General features: G+C 43.4%; 1 protein-coding gene across 14 annotated transcripts in view; it reads right to left on the reverse strand.

Moving 5' to 3' along the window:
* The window catches only part of LOC120797133 (receptor-type tyrosine-protein phosphatase delta-like), a 132152-nt gene extending 126929 nt beyond the window's left edge, over window positions 1-5223 (reverse strand). For all 14 annotated transcript variants that reach the window (XM_040140460.1, XM_040140455.1, XM_040140459.1 and 11 more), the window contains exon 1: window positions 4777-5223. The gene's annotated coding sequence lies outside the window, so the exon portion shown is untranslated. The remainder of the gene's footprint in view (window positions 1-4776) is intronic.
* Window positions 5224-8288: the final 3065 nt, after the last annotated feature.

Below are 8288 nucleotides of genomic sequence, written 5' to 3' on the forward strand. Positions count from 1 at the left end.
TGTAAGAGACCCTCCCCGCCGTCCACTCCCTCGCCCCCAACCCATGAAATGCAACCCCCACTAGCTCTCTTTCGAGCAGAAACAAATTCTAAAACTGTCATACTTTAATTGAAATTCCATCACTTGTGTGGCTGCTATTGTGGAATAATTTGATAAAGCTGTGTGACATGAATGCACAGAGCCGCCCGCCACTTCGATTTCTTCCCCCAGCTTTTATTTCCTCATTCCGCCGGTTATTCAAATGAACCTCAGTGGATTCTGCTCTCAGCCTTTGCAAAAATTAAGATAAGAGAAAATGAGACAATGGAAAAGGCATAAAAAGAAATAATGTTTTGGGTTGCACCAGAATCAAAATGAAGTCCTTAAAGATATTACCAAGCTACCTTTTTACGCGCCATCAATTTGAATTTTGCGATATTTGAAACCAGAATTATTATGTTTCATTTGCAGTCTTTAGTGTTGTTTTAATTTGTCGTAACTCTCTCAAAGTGCTAACAGTGACAGGCTTTTAGTTGCTAGGTCGGGGGATGATCAAAAATGGAGGTCAAGGACAGAATTCCAATCCTCTGCCAGTGCCGGTGACCCCGATCCAAATCCATACCAGCATACTCCCTCCCCTCTGTCTTCACAACTGGCTACAGGCGTTTTGCATCCATCATATCTCCTGAAACCCAATCTGAAGGCAAAGGACAGCTGCGGCAGGAAAGCAGTCCTCCTTTTTTCTGACACTTGGCCCCCCCCCCACTGTACGCAAAGCCTGGAGGCAGAGCCTCAAGGCGACGCAATCTGTTGTACCCAACGCTAAGTCGAACTGTGCTGGAAGTCACACGGTGTGCGTAAGAATACATACAAGTAAATTTTACTGAGCGGAAATCCGTGTGGTGGAATCAGGATGAAAATAGGAGGAAGACGGGACTTTTCATGATACTTTGTTTTGATGAGACACATCTGAGACAAAGAGAAAGAAAAGAATATAGGAAAGGAAAGAAAGAGAAAACAAGAGAAGAAACAAGAGGCTCAACTATAGTCCTGTGCTCCTTCCACAGCCAGATAATATTTATGCCTCAGCTTTCTTCCCTAACAGGGTGATGGACAGTAGAGGTGATTTTTGCCTGGGTGTGAAAATAGGCTTCTTATTATTCCAACCCAGTGGCAACTTGAATATCAATAAAAACTGCTAGCGTTCCCCTATGTGTAAAACCAATGCCCCGTAGCGGTGGTTTTTATCAAGCAACCCACCCTTGACGCTAGTTATGCAGTACTAGAGGTTACGGGAGGAAATGCTTGCCAAGTAAATAAGTGAGTGAAGCGATTGAATAGAGAGGAAAAACACAGCGGGACCAGGGCCAAAGTGAACCAAGGGTAAAGTCATGATCACTTCATTATGCTGTGGTGCAGCTCAGTGTTGTGCAAAATCAAACTGCTCTCTCGTTTGTCACAATGCATCAAGCTGGGCACTGTGAAGTGGGTTTGTAGTTGGCTGGAGGCCCCTGACACAAAGGCAGACATATCGGTTGAAACACGAGGAAACTAAACTGTAAGATATACAAAATGCATACACACATGCACATATGTCCATGTACATTGTATAGCATACATACCAACACTGATACAGCACATACACCTTGCTTACCCTCTGCCTTTTTTCCCTCCAATATGACCTCTACCAGTCAAACTTCTCTTGCATCCGCCAACCACCCACCCTGCCAGCTAGCCAGCCAGCCTGCCAGTCAGTGGGTAGTTGTTACGGGCCGTTACTGGCACAAAATAAGCTAGAATACACCCACTGGATTACAGAGGGCAGGCAGTGAGGGGGGTGATTGCTAACAGACCTATTGGCTCTCCATCTCCTCCAGTCCCAACACCACGGCGCCTGATAATTGTGGCCTCTATGTTTACGTATCCATTTTTGTAATGTAAGTGTTGATTTCTCATTCCACACTCGTAATAGGGTCCCTGGCCTTGGAATTCCTGAAGTAGTCCTCACACACAGGCATAGGCACAAATGTATACACACTGATAGAAAACACACTTTTTTCCCACTCCTTTTTTTTCTGCTCTTGAAAATGAACTAGTGAGTCAGAGCTACTTGGCTGTGCTAAGACAATGGGACTGTGAGGTGATGGCACACTTTTCTGTAAGAGGGCTTGGCTTTTTGCCAAAGAGGGACTTGGATAAGAAAATATTGAAAGCTCCCGCAGTCCTTCGAGGTGCCTCTGTTACTTTCAAATGCACTGCTGTCAGTGAGCCCTTGAGCTTAACATATGACCAACTTGTGTAACAGCGATCGCAAAAAATAAAATAGGCAGATAAATGTGCATTGGAAAAGTGCTACAAATAAAAAGGACATCTGAAAGACATTGTTGACTTCTCTCTAACACCCAGTCTTGAAAATACCCCATCGTCCCTTCCAGACACTCTCAGAAATATGGGATATGATTTCAGAATGTGCTTCGGGCACAAAAAACTGGAGAAAAAGGTAGATCGGCAGGCATGCCAAAATTGCCTAACTCCCTTATAGGCACTTTCTAAACCCTTATATCATTTGTCAATATGATAGCTTGCATGCCATGAACTCTTTGTACCCTTCAAACACACACAAGCACACACAGAGACTTGTTCCACTATCCCCATGGGGACACTAATTGACATAATGCATTCCCTAGCCCCTTACCCTAACCTGAACCATCACAAATAAATGCCTAACCCTAACCTAGACCCAATTCTAACCTCAACCCTAAAACCAAGTCTTAAGCCTCAAAAAGCATGCTCTACCCGTGGGGACCTCAATTTCTGTCCCCACGGTGACACGAGTCCCCACGGGTTAGTGTGCATTCAGGTTAGAGTCCCTACTGGGATAAGAGAACAAGTGTTGACTCCTTTCCACTTTCAATTCTTGTACACTCTAATAAACATTACCTTTTCACAATTTACATTAAGCTTTTTCACAAAAAGCTATGTATTATTTTGGAGGATTTCAATATATCACAAGGTGAAGGATGAGGGGTTTGAGAGAAGATGGCCACGCCGGTGCCGCTTTTCCCTGACGGAGACACTTTGCTCCCTTCAATGCCTTCGGATCGCAGCACTTAAATCTAGCACCACCTTGGTGCAGATCCATTTTGTCTCCTCTTTTGAGCGCTGCTGTCGCAACAGAAAAATTGGAAGTCAGACGTGTGGTGACAGCGTTAATTGCACAGTGTCAAAATTGGCCAAGTGCTATTTGTTTGAGCTGGGAACTGTAAAACATTTAAGACAGTGGAGTGCTTACTGGCTATAAACTGGGAATTGCTTGAGCAAACACACATGCACACTAATTTGCTTTCTGTGACACACAAACGAACACTTACTGGCCTTTCAAACACCTCACTAGCCTGCTCCGCTAGTGATCTTCAATCCCCGGCTTTTTCATTTGGCTCAGACAGCAACATATACTACAATGCATATGGTCAGAGATTTTTTAAAGGTTACACACGCAAAATGCTTTCACTGAAGTTTTTGACACCATAATGCGTCCTAACATGAATTGCAGTTTACAAATTCTTCATTTTCAATATGCTTACGGATACATAAGCAGTTATTTTGAGCACTTTTGAAAGCCCTGCACCTATTTCTGTTAAATATCCAAAATTGTTTTATCGTCCTAGTCTAAAGTTTGTTTTTTTTCCAGTAAAAGTAGGGGGCTCTTGGCATCTAGGATCCCTTCTTCATGGCTCGCAGCCCCCTCTCTACTGCATTCCCCTCACTGGCTGGAGAGAATGAGTCCCCTAGTGGCCCAACCGGGACACTGAGCACAGGTGGCGTGCACAGCTCCGCTGGAAATAAAGGTTCGTTTTCACCTGATTGACGGAACGGTTGCGTGACTGACCGAGCCTCTGCCTGCCTCACTGGTATCTTTTTTTCTGCTTTTTTTTTTTAAATACACGAGCTCTTTAAAAAGCACGGTCAACTTTACACCCCGCGAACATAAAATGGGTCCTAAAAATAAGAGAGATGAGAGGAGGGATCTCTGGAGAGTTGCAGGTATGCACTTTGAAAATCCTTCCCAATCGACTCGCCGGAGAGGCTTCCACAAGTCTGAACGGGTGCTCTAAATGAACTGTATTTACAGTGCCACAGCTTCAAGTGAGCCTAAAATAGCATGTCTGAGCGCACCGATTTTGTTACCTTTGATAAAATACAGGGCAACAGCTAAACTGCAGCCCCCTGATATGGCACTATTAGGGCAATCGTGTATTTATGGCGATGTGTGGTGATAAATAATTGAAAACTGGCACTGGTCGCCTCACCGTGCCTCAAGCCAAACCGCACACCACGACAAAAAGATTCCACCTGCGGATTCGCAGATATAGTTTATGTGATGGCACTGTGCAAAATCGAGATGTGGCCAGTTTTTTGAGGTGTTGTGTGCCGTTTGCGGCGTGTTTCGTACTGTAATGTGGCTGCTGTGAAAGCGCTGCTGTATCCACTCAAGGTTGCGCGCATTCGTAGCCCTAAACTATGGCCACAACAATTATTGACACTCAAATAAAACGGTCGGTTCCCTGAGCACACCGGGCAGCGTGTACAGCCCATGGGCTATGCGTTCTGAGAATAAACCGGTCTAGGTGTGTGTGTGTGTGTGTGTGTGTGTGTGTGTGAAGGGGGCTACAGCCAGACCGAATGTGTTTTAACCAACTTCACGAGGCTCTACGCACACCTGAAATCACTGCGGCAGCGACTTCAGTTCCGACTGTCACAACCTCCAAACTCACGGGCTCGTCAGAACAGCCTTACCTTATCACCATTTTGCGGCCAGTTTGAAACTCAGTGTCCCCTTTGTTTTCTGCGCAAAGAGAAGTCGAGAGTATTTACATCCAGTTTATGACAGTCGAGTCCTGGGGAAATAACACAGCGTGGAGGAAAGCAAATCCGTCCTCGGGCTCTGAGTCGCCTGCCTCGCTTTTATTTTGTTTCTCTCCGCGAGTTTTCCGACGCCAATGCATCAACAGTCGTCGGGGCGGTGGGACGAAAAACACGCACCTGGAGCGCGCGTAGCGTATTCTCTGCTTTGGGTCTGTCTGTGTTGTGCGCGTTAGATCTTCATTGGATTGAACGTGGCGAGACGGTGGTTGTGTTTGGAGAGTGCGGTGTGGCTGGGACACACAGCCCCTCGCTCACCCCCTCTCTCTCTCTCTCTCTTTCTCTCTCTCCCCCTCGCTCTCTCCCCTCTCTTCTCTCTTACTCTTTCACTCCTCTGTCTCTCTGTCTCTCTTGTCTGTCTGTCTGTCTGTCTCTTTTGCCGAGACCAGAGCGCGTACTAAAACCCCTGGCAGAGAAAAACGGGAGAATGTGAGAAGGGGGGGTGGGTGGGGGGGTGGGGGCTGACGTCACCCAGTGAGGTCCCACTCTCTCAACTCTCCTGGACCCCCCCCCCCCCACTGCTGGAATGTGCACTTGGACATGGCTATTTTAGAGAAAGATTATTTGTGTTAAAGAGAGATGGGGTGTATGTGTGTGCTGGTCGTGGGTGAGTGCTTGGGTCTGACTTGGTAATTATTTTCAGATGGTAAACCGTGAGAATATGAGTGCGTGTGTGAGACCACGAGTGTGTGTGTAAGTTACTTATTCTACAGCTGTAGATGAATAGTGTAATAAGCCATTATTAGAACGACCTAAAACGGATTCATGACTATGCTTGAGCAACAGAACAAAAACGTAAACAAAAATGAAAACAAAAATACCACTGTGTCCAATTTTAGATAATTTAATCTATAACAATGCATTATACTGTAGTTTGCGAATAACTGATCAAATGTTTTGTATGAAATCTCAATCTGAAACTTGTAACTACTGATTACATAATTGCTGTGGGTTAAAAAAAAAACTATAAAGCAGCATGAGATGGAAATACTTTGGTAAAGTATCTCAAAATTGTACATAAGTATAGTACTTGAGTAAATGTACTCACTTATTTTCACTACTGAAAATAGCTAGTAACTATAGCTGTCCGATAAATGTAGTGGAGTAAAAAATAAAGTTTTTCTCTCTGACACGTAGTGGGGTAGCATTATGAAGAATCACAAAATTAAAGCTCAAGTTAAGTACAAGTACCATACAATTGTACAGTGCTCGAGTAAATGTATTTAATTACTTTCCTCCACGAGGGCCCCATGCAGATGAGTGGTGAAACCTGGCATACATCGTGCATCGTGGTTAGGGTAGCGTCAGTGAAAACTCCATTAAAAAAAATGCCATCATGTACAATAAGGTCACTATAAACTCATCACTAAGAGCCACTGACACAATATAAATCCCTGTAGGGATATTACATTGATTTTGTTGTCAGGCTGGGCTTGAATGTGTGTGTGTGTGTGTGTGTGTGTGTGTGTGTGCGCGTGCCTATTGGGGTGGCATAGCATCTGCCCTGTTGTTTATTTTTATCATGGGCATGGCTTGTGTATGTAGAGAAACTGCCTTCATCTACTGCATAATGTACTCCAAGGTCAGCTTGTTAGAGGAGCAAAGTTGAGCAGTTACCTCCATACTCCGCATGTCATGATCTCACACTTCACGTACTCATTCCAAGACGTGCTTTATTCGCGTCCATGCCACTGAACAGACAGTGTTGCACAACAATGTGGAAAGGAATAATATCGCTCCTAATAATACAGTTAAGTGCATGGTCCTTTGATGTAGGGCTACAGAAAAATAACAGCAGTGGCCCAGGGAGACAGACGACTATGACCAATTGTGTTTTTAGAAAAGTTGCTTTTGTGGCAGCAACCCAAAGCTTCTGATGAACAACCCGGCCCTGCAGACACGAACATCTAGCATCCAACAATAGTACTCTGAGAGACAGTTAGACAGACGACTGCAGTCAGCAGATCTGTTTTCTTACCTGCACTCAGGCATGTCATGTATCTGACTGCGTAACTGTGATAGTGATTTATACCTGCAAATTATACCCAGTTCTGTTTTCTAAGGGCAGAATTTGATACAGCCTACATATGTAGATTTATAGGCCAAGAGAAAGTGTTGGTTTTGTGACAATTCACAATGGAGAAATTAAATTACTGTTATGTGACCTATTGCCCACGACTGCTGGCTATGAGAAAGCATTGTGGGAGTGATAGTTTTATCTAGACGCACAAAATACTGTAGATGACAAATGTCTGCTTATCCGAATTTCACCACATCAATTATTTGGAAAATATTCCTATCTATCAGAAGTATAGGCTAAAGGTCGGAATACTGTTTTGGTTGTGAAGAACATATGCCTTATGTTCATAAGCACATCCGAACACTGAATATTTTAGCTGATAAAACTCACTTCTCTTTAAGAAAATAATTTCAGTCCTTTATTTGAGGCCTGATGACATCCACCTTTGATGCATTACTGTAGGGGGCTTTTATTTATTTACTTTTTTTTTCCAAACGCTTCAACTGTATTCATGATCTTTGAATATAATTGGATGTCACTAGTAATTAGATTTACAATTCTGTTCTGCATCTAACCTTGTGCTTTCATATTCTTGGCACCAGCTATAGCAATAACACAGCAGCACTTGTTGATAAATGGGGGCAAGGGTAGGATTTATCAAGAGCCTGCCGTGCTGGCCTATCGTGGCTGAACTTTGTCGCTCAGCAGGACACGGTAGTCTATAAACCAACTGTCCTTCAATAAGACGGATCCAAGACAGAGAAAACCTGAGTGCCAGGCCGGGATATAGAATTACCACATGCTGCAAGTTTGCCTATTAATACTTTTGACAGTGGGGAGGGGGGCATTTAAAAAAGTCTCACTTGGCATTTTTTTTCTTTGTTGCAGGACAGCGACAATACATTATGATTATGTGCGCCAACAGTGTTTGACATACTGCCTTGGGGATGTTTACATTCATACGTGTGTGGGGTCATACAAAGTGTAGCACTGATTGGCATTTACTAAGTAAATACAATGCAAATGCAGCTAAGGATGCTAAAGGTTATACAATATCAATATGCATCTGCTTTGGATGAATAATCTTTTGATGTATGTGTTTTTCCATGTACCTGCCTACACAGTAAATCTCAAAGGACTAATCTGACTTTACAAAACTAATTAGCATTTAATATTCTCATTTATTTTGAATATCTGTTCAATTCTCTTTTATTTTTTTGGGCTTTTCAATACCGAACAATGGTAGTGATTGCCTTACAGGCTGCCAAGGATAATTTGAATGCCATATTCAATGATGAGTTTAGTTAGGGGTAATATTTATTCGCTAAATATCCCTGTGAGCAGGGATATTTAAATATTGTGCTTT

The sequence above is a fragment of the Xiphias gladius genome, chromosome 12 (assembly GCF_016859285.1).
Source record: "Xiphias gladius isolate SHS-SW01 ecotype Sanya breed wild chromosome 12, ASM1685928v1, whole genome shotgun sequence".
NCBI classification, from domain to species: domain Eukaryota; kingdom Metazoa; phylum Chordata; class Actinopteri; order Istiophoriformes; family Xiphiidae; genus Xiphias; species Xiphias gladius.